The sequence below is a fragment of the Drosophila rhopaloa genome, unplaced genomic scaffold, assembly GCF_018152115.1.
Source record: "Drosophila rhopaloa isolate 14029-0021.01 unplaced genomic scaffold, ASM1815211v1 contig_190, whole genome shotgun sequence".
In the NCBI taxonomy this organism is placed as follows: domain Eukaryota; kingdom Metazoa; phylum Arthropoda; class Insecta; order Diptera; family Drosophilidae; genus Drosophila; species Drosophila rhopaloa.
The window spans coordinates 3,547,250-3,565,046 of record NW_025335073.1 but is presented as its reverse complement, the minus strand read 5'-3'; the positions used below and the strand labels follow the sequence as shown (position 1 = coordinate 3,565,046).

Here is a 17,797-nt window from a genome sequence, read left to right as displayed (position 1 = left end):
GGAGGTCTCCGTATCTGCCGACCACGGTGTCCGAGAGCTCTCGGATGGGGGTGCGGATGCGGACGTTCGGCTCCACTTTCAAGACGACCTCTAGCTTGAAGCCGTTGTCGCACTTTGACCGAATTGTCGCCGTGCAGATGCTCTCGTCGCCGACGGTCGTAGTCGGCAAGCGGAACGCGGATGCCAATGATGCGTCGATGCAGCTCGTCGGTGTACACGGGTCGATGAGGGCGGCCGTGTCGAAGGTCTTCAGCCCGGTCTCCAAAGTGATCATGGCCGTCGGCAGGACATTGACGCTGTGCCGTTGGAGAATGGACGCCAGTGACGGAGCCGGTGCCGAGGAGGCTGAGCGCGGCGGAGAGGCAAGCGCTCTGCGAGTTGGCGGATCTTGCCGGCGCGAGCGCTGCTGAGAAGCGGCGGATGCCGAGCGCCTTGCCGGGGCTAGCGCTTGGCGAGTTGGCGGATTCTGCCGGCGCGAACGCTGTTGATTAGCCGACGGCAGGGGACGCTCGTGCATATGGAGGAGCGTGTGGTGCTTGCCGTTGCACGTTTTGCACTTGTCGCCACTGCGACAACTCCCGTCGGAGTGCTCGTGGGCGAGACAATTTGAGCAGTACTTATTAATCAGCACTGCCCGAAGCCGCTTCTCTGCGCTCAGCTTTAGGAACCTCTGGCACTTTCGAAGCGGATGGATTCCACGGCAGACTCGGCATCGGTAGGAATGTATACCTCGAGTACGTCTGCTTTCTAATGCCTGAGGGTTGCGTGGACGAGGAACCATGATGTGATCTGGTGGGGAGTAATGGATAAAAAAAGATGATTTGAGATGCTTCGATGGCGAGGATTGTTGGGGAATTATGTGGAGGATGTTGGTTGAGGAAGACGGTTGGAGGGTTCTCCTGGCAGAAGAACCACCTTGGTCACGGGACGCTTGATAATCCTACGTGCCGTGAGAATGCTGACGACACGGACATTGCCGTCAGCCCCCGGAAAGACAGAGTCGATTCTGCCAAGGCGCCACTCATTCGAGGGCAGATTGTCCTCCTTGACGACTACCATGTCGCCAACGCGGAGATTTGCGGTCGGGGACTGCCACTTGTTACGCTTGTGGAGCTCTTTGAGATACTCCTCTTTCCATCGAGCTTGGAATTGTTGATGGAGCGCCTTTAAGTGTTGCCACCGATTTACAATGGACTTGGATTCCCCTTTTAATTCGGGTTCCACTATGGACAGAAGAGGTCCGCCGACTAGAAAATGCCCTGGTGTCAATGCTAAGAGATCAGTGGGATCTTCAGACATAGGAGATAGCGGTCTGGAATTTAGACAAGCTTCAATTTTCGCTAGGAGGGTTGAAAGTTCTTCAAAAGTGTACTTTCGAGTAGCGGTGGACTTGTAAAACAAGGTTTTGAAGCTTTTGACACCCGCTTCCCACAGGCCTCCCATATGGGGTGCCCCCGGAGGAATGAATTGCCAGTTGAGCTGCTGATGACTATACGCATCAGTCACAGACTCTTTTACGGCTTGTAGAAAATCTCGGGAGAGCAGGGTGGCAGCGCCGACAAAGGTTTTCCCATTGTCGGACTGCACTTGACGGGGACAACCTCTTCTGGATACGAACCGAGCGAAAGCGGCGAGAAATTTCTCGGTCGTCAGATCGGATGTAGGCTCTAGATGGATGGCCTTCGTAGAGAAACACACGAAAACCAACACATACCCTTTTGTAATTAGGCAAGCTCTGCCTGTGTAATTTTTTATGTCGAAAGGGCCGGCGTAGTCCATCCCTGTGTACGTGAATGGCCGGGAAAAAGAGACTCGCTCTTTCGGAAAACTTCCCATCATCTGAACTTGCAATCGCTTCTTATGGATAACGCAGACCTTGCAGGAGTTAATAACGGCCTTTACCAAGTTCTTTATTTTCGGAACCCAATATCTGGACCGGGTGAGACGTACGACTAACTGGTTACCTCCATGCAACGTTATGAGATGCGTAAAGTTTACCAGTAGTCGAGAGAGTGCACATTCGTACGGGAGGATTATAGGATGTCGTTCATCATATCGCAAATTCTCGGAGGCCGTTATTCGGCCGCACGCCCTTATAAGCCCTTTCTCATCTAGAAAAGGGTTCAAGGAGAGGATGGAACTTGCCGCGGACACAGGACGCTTTTGACTCAAGCAGCGATATTCGTTAGCAAAATATCTGCGCTGAGTGCTAATGACCATGAGCCGTTCAGCGGCGACAAGTTCTTGGGCTTCTAGATGGACTTCCGGAATCGGCGACTGTTTCCTACATCGCTGGACAAAACGGTGGACATACGCAAGGACCCGTAAAGCTCTATTTAACTTGGAAAAGCGATCAAGGATGTCCTCTGTCGGACTGGACGCAACGTGGGCCTTGACAGGACGCCTTTCCACTTCGGTCACCTGTAAATCGGTGCTTTGGGCAGGCCACTGATCTCGTGGCTTTTGCAACCAAGTGGGCCCATGCCACCACAGGGAGTTGTCGACCAGTTCTTGTAATGGCACGCCCCGACTGGCCAAGTCAGCTGGATTGTGTTCGGATTGAACATGCGACCAATTGGCTGCCTCTGTGGACTGGGTGATCTTTGTTACCCGATTGGCAACGAACGTTGTCCACTGGCATGCTGGTTTGGCTAGCCATGCAAGCACAATCGTGGAATCGGTCCAACAATGGAGTTTCGAGGACAGCATCGGCATATGGGGGAGGATGGATTCGGCCATCTCGGATAGCAATAGAGCTCCACACAGCTCTAGTCTGGGAAGCGACACAGTTTTTACTGGCGCCACGCGCGTCTTGGCCGTGAGAAGATGCACTAGCGTCGTGTGCCCCATCTCGACGCGCACATAGATCGCAGCACCGTACGCCTTTTGAGAGGCATCACAGAATCCGTGATGTTCCACTCGGAATTCTGGGCGGAAGGAAACCCATCTGGGAATTCGGACTTGATCTAGGACTGAGTAGCTTTTAAGGAAATCACGCCACTTTTGGCACAGTTCAATGGGAAGTTCATCATCCCACCCTAGATCACGCAGCCAGATCTCCTGCATGAAAATCTTGGCACAGACCACGAAAGGGGCGAGCCAGCCTGCTGGATCAAACAGCTTCGCAATTTGGGAGAGAACATGCCGTTTTGTGAGTGTAGCTTCGGTGGATAGGTCGGGGAGGGCGAAGAAAAACTCATCGGATGTTGCTTTCCAACGGACTCCGAGAGTTTTCGCCGTGCTTTCCGTATCTATTTCGAGGAAATCGGCATTTAGAAGATGATCGGTTCCGATATGAGCCAGAACTTCTTTGTGGTTGGAGGTCCATTTCCTTAATGGAAAACCAGCCGAATCGAGGGCACTCTGCAACTCGCGAATGGTGAGGTGAGCCTCTTCTGCAGAGTCAGCTCCCGAAAGGACATCATCGACATACATGCAACCACGAATAACTTTACTCGCCCTCGGATGGGTTAGTTGCACGTCGGTCGCCAGCTGTTGCAGTACCCGAATTGCCAGGAACGGTGCACAATTGACCCCAAACGTAACAGTTTTTAGCTCAAAATCTCGAATGTACCCTTCCCTATCGCGGAATAAGATACGTTGGAACGCTGTCTGCTTCGGATCTACCCAGATCTGCCGGTACATTTTTTCGATGTCAGCACTATACACAAATCGGAAATATCGCCACTTCAGGATCTGGATGGTTAGATCGGACTGTAGGACCGGGCCAGCATGAAGGATATCATTTAAGCTGACCCCATTGTCTGAAGGGCTGGAGGCGTTGAATACCACTCGAAGTTTGGTGGTCGTACTCTCCGGTTTTAACACTGCGTGGTGTGGCAGGTAGTAACATGCTGAATCGTGGGTAGGAAGGACTTCTCTCATGTGATTGAGGTCGAGATATTCTTGAATAACTGAGTCGTACTTGGATTTTAACGTACTGTCCCTTTTTAGCCGCTGCTCGTTTCTTAAGAATTGAGCCAGCGCCTGGGATCTGGAATGTCCCAGGGAGCAATTAATGTTCTCAGGATCTCGAAAAGGGAGACTCACGACATACCTGCCGGTTTCGTCTTTTGTGGTGGTCCGAAGAAAATTGTCCTCACAAATCACGTCGGATTCTTTTGCCACTTTTACTGGCAGATCCTCCACCTCCCAGAATTTGGTGAGGAGTTTATCGAGAGACGCTTCATACGTGTGTGCAACTTGCGTGGAAAAGGATGATATTTGATCATGCCTCGGAGCTGGTACTGGTCCTGTTAGAATCCAGCCGAAAATAGTCTCTTGACCGAGAAGCGAGCCACAGATGTTCGCTCGGGTACCGCTTAGTAGAATGGATGGAAGTATATCGGCCCCGATTAGAATATCTATTTGTGCGCTCTCATAGAACTTTGGATCCGCTAGCGGAAGTTCGGGAAGGTCTCGCAGGAAATGTTGCGGAAGCGGACATGAAGGAAGATTTCCGGCTATTTGTGGAAGCACGTAGGCAGTGGTGTTTAACTGCAAGCTAGGCCGGGTTGGAGAACGGATCGTGAATTGACAGATCTTTTTGGTCTCAGCGGAGACCGTTTGATTAAGTCCTGAGACCTGTGCTCGGATAACCTGGAACGGCAGTTTAATCAGGTTGAAAAGGCGCTCAGTGATGAAAGTCGCCTCAGATCCGGAGTCTATTAAGGCTCGCGCTTGGAAATTGGAACCTCGATGGCATATATTAATTATAGCGGTGCCTAGGAGGACTGACCTAGTGCCTGCCGCAAAATAATTCTGAAGCGTTGACTGCGTGCCACTGGCAGCCGAGGGACCGAGAGTATTTGGTCTGGATCTGGGCGTTGGCGTTGGATTTGCGCGCGCTGGGGATGGGCTGCCTCGGTGTAGGAGCGTGTGATGGCGGCCGCGGCACGTGAAGCAGTTATGTGCGCTTTCGCAGTCGCGCAACTGATGTGTCCGCGCAAAGCAGTTTAAACACAGCTGTTTTCTTTTTATATATGCGATGCGTTGGTCGACCGTCATCTGGAGAAATTTGGCGCATGTGCGTACAGGATGGTTCTCTCTATTACAGAGATCGCACCCTCTAAGTTGCCTAGGTGCTACCCTTGTCTCGTATGAATTTATTCTTCGAGACGCCGAGTTGGAAGTGGATGCCCTGGGCTGAGTCTGACTAGAACCTGATGGTCGTACATCATCTATGGCTTCTAGTGTCCTGTGACGCTCCGTTAGGAAAACGTTCAGCTCGTGCCACGTAGGGATCTCGGCTTTGTTATGGAGGGACTGCTCCCATAGGGAAAGCGTAAGCTTTGGGAGTGTGGACGAGCACATATATACCAAGAGGCAATCCCAAGTTTCGACCTGAATACCGGACATTTCTAGTGCAGTAAGGCAACCCTGGATGGTACTTTGAAGTTCTTTCAAGGCTGACCCAGACTCCTGTGTGACGGACGGTACATTGAAAAGTATCTTTAATTGACTGTTTACTAACAATCGCTTGTTTTCGAAACGCTCAGTGAGGTTATCCCACGCTGATCGAAAGCCATCATTAGTAAGGGGTGAATTTGAAACTATATTGTGAGCGTCGCCACTCGTTTTAGCATTAAGGTGAAATAATTTTTCGACCGGAGTGAGTCTGGGATTGTTGATATAAATTGCCGTGAATAGATCCCTAAAGGTTGGCCAACGAAGATAGTCGCCGGTAAAAACTTCGGTATCGCACGGCGGAAGCCGGCAGCCTGACGGAATGTATGTCTGAGAAGGATCAGCTGGCGTTGGGGAAGGTTGCGGAAGTTGCGGAGTTTGCGCTATCATGTCTGCTATCTGGGCACCGCACCTTTCGTACGCGCTGTAGCAATACCCGTACTTAGCCTTGAGGACTGGCAAGCTGTCAGCTGCACCTTCTCCGGCTGCTACAAGGCATGCGGTACAGGCATCGTATTCTTTTTTGATGCGGATCCATACCTCTCGGATTTCGTCTCGGCGAATATTGAGGACGGATAACGTAGGAGGGACCGCCGAGGGAATATTTATCCGCGATTCCAATTCGGACAGTCGATCCGAGACTTCAATAAATTGGCTCATAGCGAGGTCGGCAGCCGTTGCAACCATTTTTGTGCTGGCTCGCGTGGTTCTTTCGATGGAAGAAGGAGCCTTTTTGGGAGGTGACGTCTTGACCTTTTTAGGTGTGGGCGTCCTTACCGTGATTTTTGGTATTTTCGGTGATGGAACAGGGGATAGTTTGTTGGAACTTTCCCCGGACATACCAAACTAGGATGCTGTTAGGATGGAATGTGCGCGCTGATGTTTCGGACAAAAATCAGAGAAACAATTACGGACCCACTTATGGACCGGTGGAAATAGGATATCGACTAGCTCAAAAAATAGTCGATATGCGTGGCTGAATTATTGTTGAAATATTCGCCAGGCTTTTGGTGGAACGATAGAGCAAGAATGGAAAAAAAAAATACCAAAAAAATACCACAAAATAAAAATACTGAAAAAATACTGGATTGGATGAGGTATTTGTCGTTTAGTATTTTATAGTGGGTGGTTGGCCGAATTAGGATGGGATTGGATGTCCCCGGCAGTGTTTGGAGTTTATTGGTTTTGTTTTTCTTTATTTTAAAAAAAAATATTCGGAGACAAAAAAAAAAAAATAATACCTTTCAGTGGTATGCGGGTGGTATTTTTTTCGAATTTTTCTTTTTATCCCCAAAAGAAAAAATTGAGTATCGATGTATCTGCAGATTTACCAAGCTCAATAAATAAGAAGACAAAATACTGGAAAGGGCGTTTTTTTTTTTTGAAAAAAAAAAAAATGTGAAACCGAAGAAACAAATTAATAAATCAATAAATTAATAAATTAAAGGACCAAAAAATGAAGAGTTGGGGCGTCGGGGATGTCGTCGCTTGGGGGCAGCTTCGTTGGTGGTTGCGGCTGTTGCACGTAGCCGGGTCGCAAGCTGGAAAATACGTGGTGAAGAGACACTCGATCGCGGTGCGCAAAGTAATGAAACAAAAAAAAACGGTGAACTTTTCGGGTTATAGCGCGGACCGGCCGGGCGATGTATTTCACTAGTGGTACAATGAAAGACTAACTTAAACCTAATTGAACGCTGCGTTTCAAAGCGCAGTGGAGAGATTCCGGGAGCGGGAAGGCGGGAGAGCCTGGAATCGCAAGCGTCCAGTGCGGGAGAGCGGGAGAGCGGGAGAGCCTGGCCAGTGCGGGCGAGTGGGCATTCGCTACGAGGGAAGCGCGGGCAGTTTAAACGAGGGGAGAGCGGCGTAAACATTCCGCCCCCTTGCAATCGCTAGCGTTGCGAAAGAAAAAACAACAAGCCCACTCCTGTCGCCTAGGCTTGACTGCAGGCGCCGGACAGGATCCACCCGAATGCCGTCTTCTGGGCCACTGGGAGTCCCTCGTCGACCAGATGGAAGCCCGGTCGGATGACCTTGGCGTAGACATCCGCACCCAGGACTACCGAGATGGTTGCCGGCAAGTAGAAACGTTTGTCGGCCAACGGGAGGTCTCCGTATCTGCCGACCACGGTGTCCGAGAGCTCTCGGATGGGGGTGCGGATGCGGACGTTCGGCTCCACTTTCAAGACGACCTCTAGCTTGAAGCCGTTGTCGCACTTTGACCGAATTGTCGCCGTGCAGATGCTCTCGTCGCCGACGGTCGTAGTCGGCAAGCGGAACGCGGATGCCAATGATGCGTCGATGCAGCTCGTCGGTGTACACGGGTCGATGAGGGCGGCCGTGTCGAAGGTCTTCAGCCCGGTCTCCAAAGTGATCATGGCCGTCGGCAGGACATTGACGCTGTGCCGTTGGAGAATGGACGCCAGTGACGGAGCCGGTGCCGAGGAGGCTGAGCGCGGCGGAGAGGCAAGCGCTCTGCGAGTTGGCGGATCTTGCCGGCGCGAGCGCTGCTGAGAAGCGGCGGATGCCGAGCGCCTTGCCGGGGCTAGCGCTTGGCGAGTTGGCGGATTCTGCCGGCGCGAACGCTGTTGATTAGCCGACGGCAGGGGACGCTCGTGCATATGGAGGAGCGTGTGGTGCTTGCCGTTGCACGTTTTGCACTTGTCGCCACTGCGACAACTCCCGTCGGAGTGCTCGTGGGCGAGACAATTTGAGCAGTACTTATTAATCAGCACTGCCCGAAGCCGCTTCTCTGCGCTCAGCTTTAGGAACCTCTGGCACTTTCGAAGCGGATGGATTCCACGGCAGACTCGGCATCGGTAGGAATGTATACCTCGAGTACGTCTGCTTTCTAATGCCTGAGCGCTGCGTGGACGAGGAACCATGATGTGATCTGGTGGGGAGTAATGGATAAAAAAAGATGATTTGAGATGCTTCGATGGCGAGGATTGTTGGGGAATTATGTGGAGGATGTTGGTTGAGGAAGACGGTTGGAGGGTTCTCCTGGCAGAAGAACCACCTTGGTCACGGGACGCTTGATAATCCTACGTGCCGTGAGAATGCTGACGACACGGACATTGCCGTCAGCCCCCGGAAAGACAGAGTCGATTCTGCCAAGGCGCCACTCATTCGAGGGCAGATTGTCCTCCTTGACGACTACCATGTCGCCAACGCGGAGATTTGCGGTCGGGGACTGCCACTTGTTACGCTTGTGGAGCTCTTTGAGATACTCCTCTTTCCATCGAGCTTGGAATTGTTGATGGAGCGCCTTTAAGTGTTGCCACCGATTTACAATGGACTTGGATTCCCCTTTTAATTCGGGTTCCACTATGGACAGAAGAGGTCCGCCGACTAGAAAATGCCCTGGTGTCAATGCTAAGAGATCAGTGGGATCTTCAGACATAGGAGATAGCGGTCTGGAATTTAGACAAGCTTCAATTTTCGCTAGGAGGGTTGAAAGTTCTTCAAAAGTGTACTTTCGAGTAGCGGTGGACTTGTAAAAGAAGGTTTTGAAGCTTTTGACACCCGCTTCCCACAGGCCTCCCATATGGGGTGCCCCCGGAGGAATGAATTGCCAGTTGAGCTGCTGATGACTATACGCATCAGTCACAGACTCTTTTACGGCTTGTAGAAAATCTCGGGAGAGCAGGGTGGCAGCGCCGACAAAGGTTTTCCCATTGTCGGACTGCACTTGACGGGGACAACCTCTTCTGGATACGAACCGAGCGAAAGCGGCGAGAAATTTCTCGGTCGTCAGATCGGATGTAGGCTCTAGATGGATGGCCTTCGTAGAGAAACACACGAAAACCAACACATACCCTTTTGTAATTAGGCAAGCTCTGCCTGTGTAATTTTTTATGTCGAAAGGGCCGGCGTAGTCCATCCCTGTGTACGTGAATGGCCGGGAAAAAGAGACTCGCTCTTTCGGAAAACTTCCCATCATCTGAACTTGCAATCGCTTCTTATGGATAACGCAGACCTTGCAGGAGTTAATAACGGCCTTTACCAAGTTCTTTATTTTCGGAACCCAATATCTGGACCGGGTGAGACGTACGACTAACTGGTTACCTCCATGCAACGTTATGAGATGCGTAAAGTTTACCAGTAGTCGAGAGAGTGCACATTCGTACGGGAGGATTATAGGATGTCGTTCATCATATCGCAAATTCTCGGAGGCCGTTATTCGGCCGCACGCCCTTATAAGCCCTTTCTCATCTAGAAAAGGGTTCAAGGAGAGGATGGAACTTGCCGCGGACACAGGACGCTTTTGACTCAAGCAGCGATATTCGTTAGCAAAATATCTGCGCTGAGTGCTAATGACCATGAGCCGTTCAGCGGCGACAAGTTCTTGGGCTTCTAGATGGACTTCCGGAATCGGCGACTGTTTCCTACATCGCTGGACAAAACGGTGGACATACGCAAGGACCCGTAAAGCTCTATTTAACTTGGAAAAGCGATCAAGGATGTCCTCTGTCGGACTGGACGCAACGTGGGCCTTGACAGGACGCCTTTCCACTTCGGTCACCTGTAAATCGGTGCTTTGGGCAGGCCACTGATCTCGTGGCTTTTGCAACCAAGTGGGCCCATGCCACCACAGGGAGTTGTCGACCAGTTCTTGTAATGGCACGCCCCGACTGGCCAAGTCAGCTGGATTGTGTTCGGATTGAACATGCGACCAATTGGCTGCCTCTGTGGACTGGGTGATCTTTGTTACCCGATTGGCAACGAACGTTGTCCACTGGCATGCTGGTTTGGCTAGCCATGCAAGCACAATCGTGGAATCGGTCCAACAATGGAGTTTCGAGGACAGCATCGGCATATGGGGGAGGATGGATTCGGCCATCTCGGATAGCAATAGAGCTCCACACAGCTCTAGTCTGGGAAGCGACACAGTTTTTACTGGCGCCACGCGCGTCTTGGCCGTGAGAAGATGCACTAGCGTCGTGTGCCCCATCTCGACGCGCACATAGATCGCAGCACCGTACGCCTTTTGAGAGGCATCACAGAATCCGTGATGTTCCACTCGGAATTCTGGGCGGAAGGAAACCCATCTGGGAATTCGGACTTGATCTAGGACTGAGTAGCTTTTAAGGAAATCACGCCACTTTTGGCACAGTTCAATGGGAAGTTCATCATCCCACCCTAGATCACGCAGCCAGATCTCCTGCATGAAAATCTTGGCACAGACCACGAAAGGGGCGAGCCAGCCTGCTGGATCAAACAGCTTCGCAATTTGGGAGAGAACATGCCGTTTTGTGAGTGTAGCTTCGGTGGATAGGTCGGGGAGGGCGAAGAAAAACTCATCGGATGTTGCTTTCCAACGGACTCCGAGAGTTTTCGCCGTGCTTTCCGTATCTATTTCGAGGAAATCGGCATTTAGAAGATGATCGGTTCCGATATGAGCCAGAACTTCTTTGTGGTTGGAGGTCCATTTCCTTAATGGAAAACCAGCCGAATCGAGGGCACTCTGCAACTCGCGAATGGTGAGGTGAGCCTCTTCTGCAGAGTCAGCTCCCGAAAGGACATCATCGACATACATGCAACCACGAATAACTTTACTCGCCCTCGGATGGGTTAGTTGCACGTCGGTCGCCAGCTGTTGCAGTACCCGAATTGCCAGGAACGGTGCACAATTGACCCCAAACGTAACAGTTTTTAGCTCAAAATCTCGAATGTACCCTTCCCTATCGCGGAATAAGATACGTTGGAACGCTGTCTGCTTCGGATCTACCCAGATCTGCCGGTACATTTTTTCGATGTCAGCACTATACACAAATCGGAAATATCGCCACTTCAGGATCTGGATGGTTAGATCGGACTGTAGGACCGGGCCAGCATGAAGGATATCATTTAAGCTGACCCCATTGTCTGAAGGGCTGGAGGCGTTGAATACCACTCGAAGTTTGGTGGTCGTACTCTCCGGTTTTAACACTGCGTGGTGTGGCAGGTAGTAACATGCTGAATCGTGGGTAGGAAGGACTTCTCTCATGTGATTGAGGTCGAGATATTCTTGAATAACTGAGTCGTACTTGGATTTTAACGTACTGTCCCTTTTTAGCCGCTGCTCGTTTCTTAAGAATTGAGCCAGCGCCTGGGATCTGGAATGTCCCAGGGAGCAATTAATGTTCTCAGGATCTCGAAAAGGGAGACTCACGACATACCTGCCGGTTTCGTCTTTTGTGGTGGTCCGAAGAAAATTGTCCTCACAAATCACGTCGGATTCTTTTGCCACTTTTACTGGCAGATCCTCCACCTCCCAGAATTTGGTGAGGAGTTTATCGAGAGACGCTTCATACGTGTGTGCAACTTGCGTGGAAAAGGATGATATTTGATCATGCCTCGGAGCTGGTACTGGTCCTGTTAGAATCCAGCCGAAAATAGTCTCTTGACCGAGAAGCGAGCCACAGATGTTCGCTCGGGTACCGCTTAGTAGAATGGATGGAAGTATATCGGCCCCGATTAGAATATCTATTTGTGCGCTCTCATAGAACTTTGGATCCGCTAGCGGAAGTTCGGGAAGGTCTCGCAGGAAATGTTGCGGAAGCGGACATGAAGGAAGATTTCCGGCTATTTGTGGAAGCACGTAGGCAGTGGTGTTTAACTGCAAGCTAGGCCGGGTTGGAGAACGGATCGTGAATTGACAGATCTTTTTGGTCTCAGCGGAGACCGTTTGATTAAGTCCTGAGACCTGTGCTCGGATAACCTGGAACGGCAGTTTAATCAGGTTGAAAAGGCGCTCAGTGATGAAGGTCGCCTCAGATCCGGAGTCTATTAAGGCTCGCGCTTGGAAATTGGAACCTCGATGGCATATATTAATTATAGCGGTGCCTAGGAGGACTGACCTAGTGCCTGCCGCAAAATAATTCTGAAGCGTTGACTGCGTGCCACTGGCAGCCGAGGGACCGAGAGTATTTGGTCTGGATCTGGGCGTTGGCGTTGGATTTGCGCGCGCTGGGGATGGGCTGCCTCGGTGTAGGAGCGTGTGATGGCGGCCGCGGCACGTGAAGCAGTTATGTGCGCTTTCGCAGTCGCGCAACTGATGTGTCCGCGCAAAGCAGTTTAAACACAGCTGTTTTCTTTTTATATATGCGATGCGTTGGTCGACCGTCATCTGGAGAAATTTGGCGCATGTGCGTACAGGATGGTTCTCTCTATTACAGAGATCGCACCCTCTAAGTTGCCTAGGTGCTACCCTTGTCTCGTATGAATTTATTCTTCGAGACGCCGAGTTGGAAGTGGATGCCCTGGGCTGAGTCTGACTAGAACCTGATGGTCGTACATCATCTATGGCTTCTAGTGTCCTGTGACGCTCCGTTAGGAAAACGTTCAGCTCGTGCCACGTAGGGATCTCGGCTTTGTTATGGAGGGACTGCTCCCATAGGGAAAGCGTAAGCTTTGGGAGTTTGGACGAGCACATATATACCAAGAGGCAATCCCAAGTTTCGACCTGAATACCGGACATTTCTAGTGCAGTAAGGCAACCCTGGATGGTACTTTGAAGTTCTTTCAAGGCTGACCCAGACTCCTGTGTGACGGACGGTACATTGAAAAGTATCTTTAATTGACTGTTTACTAACAATCGCTTGTTTTCGAAACGCTCAGTGAGGTTATCCCACGCTGATCGAAAGCCATCATTAGTAAGGGGTGAATTTGAAACTATATTGTGAGCGTCGCCACTCGTTTTAGCATTAAGGTGAAATAATTTTTCGACCGGAGTGAGTCTGGGATTGTTGATATAAATTGCCGTGAATAGATCCCTAAAGGTTGGCCAACGAAGATAGTCGCCGGTAAAAACTTCGGTATCGCACGGCGGAAGCCGGCAGCCTGACGGAATGTATGTCTGAGAAGGATCAGCTGGCGTTGGGGAAGGTTGCGGAAGTTGCGGAGTTTGCGCTATCATGTCTGCTATCTGGGCACCGCACCTTTCGTACGCGCTGTAGCAATACCCGTACTTAGCCTTGAGGACTGGCAAGCTGTCAGCTGCACCTTCTCCGGCTGCTACAAGGCATGCGGTACAGGCATCGTATTCTTTTTTGATGCGGATCCATACCTCTCGGATTTCGTCTCGGCGAATATTGAGGACGGATAACGTAGGAGGGACCGCCGAGGGAATATTTATCCGCGATTCCAATTCGGACAGTCGATCCGAGACTTCAATAAATTGGCTCATAGCGAGGTCGGCAGCCGTTGCAACCATTTTTGTGCTGGCTCGCGTGGTTCTTTCGATGGAAGAAGGAGCCTTTTTGGGAGGTGACGTCTTGACCTTTTTAGGTGTGGGCGTCCTTACCGTGATTTTTGGTATTTTCGGTGATGGAACAGGGGATAGTTTGTTGGAACTTTCCCCGGACATACCAAACTAGGATGCTGTTAGGATGGAATGTGCGCGCTGATGTTTCGGACAAAAATCAGAGAAACAATTACGGACCCACTTATGGACCGGTGGAAATAGGATATCGACTAGCTCAAAAAATAGTCGATATGCGTGGCTGAATTATTATTGAAATATTCGCCAGGCTTTTGGTGGAACGATAGAGCAAGAATGGAAAAAAAAAATACCAAAAAAATTCCACAAAATAAAAATACTGAAAAAATACTGGATTGGATGAGGTATTTGTCGTTTAGTATTTTATAGTGGGTGGTTGGCCGAATTAGGATGGGATTGGATGTCCCCGGCAGTGTTTGGAGTTTATTGGTTTTGTTTTTCTTTATTTTAAAAAAAATATTCGGAGACAAAAAAAACAAAAATAATACCTTTCAGTGGTATGCGGGTGGTATTTTTTCGAATTTTTCTTTTTATCCCCAAAAGAAAAAATTGAGTATCGATGTATCTGCAGATTTACCAAGCTCAATAAATAAGAAGACAAAATACTGGAAAGGGCGTTTTTTTTTTTGAAAAAAAAAAAAAAAAGTGAAACCGAAGAAACAAATTAATAAATCAATAAATTAATAAATTAAAGGACCAAAAAATGAAGAGTTGGGGCGTCGGGGATGTCGTCGCTTGGGGGCAGCTTCGTCGGTGGTTGCGGCTGTCGCACGTAGCCGGGTCGCAAGCTGGAAAATACGTGGTGAAGAGACACTCGATCGCGGTGCGCAAAGTAATGAAACAAAAAAACTCGGTGAACTTTTCGGGTTATAGCGCGGACCGGCCGGGCGATGTATTTCACTAGTGGTACAATGAAAGACTAACTTAAACCTAATTGAACGCTGCGTTTCAAAGCGCAGTGGAGAGATTCCGGGAGCGGGAAGGCGGGAGAGCCTGGAATCGCAAGCGTCCAGTGCGGGAGAGCGGGAGAGCGGGAGAGCCTGGCCAGTGCGGGCGAGTGGGCATTCGCTACGAGGGAAGCGCGGGCAGTTTAAACGAGGGGAGAGCGGCGTAAACACCGACGAAAACACGAGCCGGAACCAGCGCGTGCCCCTCTTGAAGCTACACCCACCACCTTTCGTTGCTGTTAGAATCATTCGTGATATGCTACATAGTGAAGAACTTTGTTATCCAAAGTAACTGCTGATTTTCGACTTAGCAACCAAGACATTTTCAGTGATTTCAGTCTGAGTTGTTGACATTATGTGGGGCTTCCATGTATCTTGTCGAATTGCTGAGCCGTTAAGTGTGAGATTTGGGCAGTTTCCTGGTCTTAGTGCGAAATTTATTTGAACGGACTTCAGGGAGTTGATTTTAATTTTCCAGCGGAGAAACCAGGCTTCAATCAGACTGAGCTCACATTGCAAGAGATGAGATGCTTCATCTCTGGATGAGCTTGTTGCCAGAATGGCTGTATCGTCAGCATATGTTGCAACGGTACAGTTGTTTGTTACTGGCATATCTGCCGTATATAAAGTGTAAAGGACTGGTCCCAATACACTCCCTTGAGAAACGCCTCCGTTTATGAGAAGTAGTGTTGGCGTATCATTTGTCTGCTGCACGTAGAATCATCTCTTAGACAAATAGGATCTCAGTAGTAAATAGTAGGGAGCAGCTACCCTTTTCTTTATCTTATAGATTAATCCATTGTGCCAAACACGATCAAAGGCTTGCTGTACATCAATAAATGTAGCAGTACAGTATTTTCTGTTCTCAAGTGCGGATACAATTTCATTGATAACCCTATGACATTGTTCATAATTGATATTCAGGAATGATGGCAAGTTCGTCCAAAATTGGAAACATCCTCTTCAGTAGTTTTTTTTCAAATACTTTCGAAAATATTGTCAACAGACTAATGGGACGGTTTCTGTCTTGTTTGGCTTAAGAATCATAATGATTTCTGCACATTTCCATTGACTTGGGAAGTGGTCTAGCCTGAGATTACCGTTAAATACTAGTGTGAGAAACCTTCTGCATTTTGGTGGTTGAGTTCTAAGAGTAATGCCGTCTATCCTATCCGGGCCTGGTGATTTTTTGTTGTTTAAGCATTTAATTTCTGTCACGAAATTGCTTCTGCTTGTTCATTATCAGGATCTACACCAAGTTCCATTGCTTTTGCGGATGATTATGTTTCTTTTTGCTGGTCTCTATAGATATTTAGTTGCTCTCCACAGGTTATATTCTTTGTTGCAAGAATTAGGGTCTAAATATCTCAGATATGCAGCTAGAGATTCATTTCGTAAATTTGACAGCAGTTGTTTAAGCTCAGATGCAGCTTTGTTGTATAACCTTTTTTCAGCAGGATAGGGGATTTCTTACCAACGTTTTCTCATGTCTCTTTTTTGTTGAATTTTTTCTCGAGTTTCGGTAGAAAGGAACACTTGGTTTGGTTGTTGGTTTCTGTGGGTGCTCCACAGCATAGTCTATTTCCTCTCCTGTTTTTAACGAAATATCTAGGCTTATGGCTTTTTCTAGGTGGTTTTTAAACGCGTTAATGTCTGTGGAAGCAGATATGACTTTGTATGGCTTGTCCAGCATATGAGCTATTGTGCATTGGCATTCCATATTCCTAAATTTGGACTTATTTGCATAATTTATTGACCAGTAACATTATCATGTTAAGTAAGTTATTGGTGAGTTCAAATTGTTTTTCTAAAAGATGTTTTATTCTTTCTAGAGAAGTATTCGAATTACGAGTTCCTGCAGCAACTTGAGCGTATGATTGGTAATCTTTTGGTTGTTGGGTCGCCTTATCAGGCAGAATAGATAATTGAAATCTAACAGAATTGTTTTTATTTTAGTCTTTATTGTGCATCTGTTTGCGACCAGTAGCTAATTGTTTTGATATGAGTTCCTTATAGACTCTACACCCTTTGTAGCTGGCAGCGTGATCTTAGTTGCAATTCGCACATTTTGCTGGTTGTTCTTTATCTTTTGGGCATATGTTGCTGGGATGCTTACGAGAGCATTTTACACACCTATGGAAAAATAGGATTTTGTGTGCCCGAATTCCTGACAACGGTGACACTGAACAATGTCCTTTGCTTTATGAGGGGGCTCTATTTTAACAATTGCGTTACCAATGTGCTTAACTTTGTATATGTCTTTGTTATTATTGTTGGGCTCAATGTCAAGGAAGAACAGATTTAATGGCTCTTTTTCCACGGCTTTTAATGTTATTTATACTCCTAACAGAATGACCTTTGGACTCCACGTCTTGTTGCTGCTTGGCAAGTTCATCAATGTTGTCTTCAGTTATCATGTCCAGTGCTTCGTTTTCGTCTGCATCAATACGTTTTTCAATTGGCGAGCGTTCGGCTAGGATAGCGAATTGATTAGAGCTAGTGCAGGGTGCAGTGTTCAGGGCAAGTTTTTTCTTTAGCAATATCGGATAAACTTGGTTTTGTCTCTTGATTCCCTTTGGCTTAGGTTTAATTCTTTGCCAGCTCCAAACCGATGCGTTGTCTTCGTCGTCGCTCATGTTGACAACAACACTTTTTCGGTTGCTGATCAGCAACAACTGTTATGTTTTTGTTGTGTTTTGTTTTCGCAACTCGAGTAACTGTTATTGATAGTTTAAGCGTAGCTTCCACGTAGAATTTAGGCACGTCTTGACTCGGAGAGTGTTTGATCGCGACTGAGCCCATAACCTGTTGAATGAATTGGTTCGTTAGGAAAGTCTTGGCGGAAGCGTAAAATAAAACACGTCGTGCTGCTTTGACTATTTATTCGCGACTATATTTATTAAATGTTAGTTTACATAATTGAAGTGCAGATGTTAATATTAACGCACTGCTAATACTTATCTATATTCATATGCGTAAATTTATATTTTTAACAGTTAATATTATTTCGGAATCCGTTTGGATTCTTTTCTGTCTGTTAAAAGCTAATTAATGCTAACTAAAATAATCTCCAAAAGAACCGGGCAAAGGGCCCGACGTTGGCAATAACGAGCATAATTGTGGGGACCGCTGATTAGCGCCTCGTGCCCGGTGACATTTTTGGGTTCCATTCTAATTAACGTAC

At 48.5% G+C, this 17,797-nt stretch overlaps 1 protein-coding gene across 2 annotated transcripts in view; it reads left to right on the top strand.

Annotated features, from left to right (window-relative positions):
* LOC108041495 (unconventional myosin-VIIa) overlaps positions 1–17,797 on the top strand; it is a 1,185,777-nt gene that overhangs the window by 472,237 nt on the left and 695,743 nt on the right. The window lies entirely within an intron of this gene.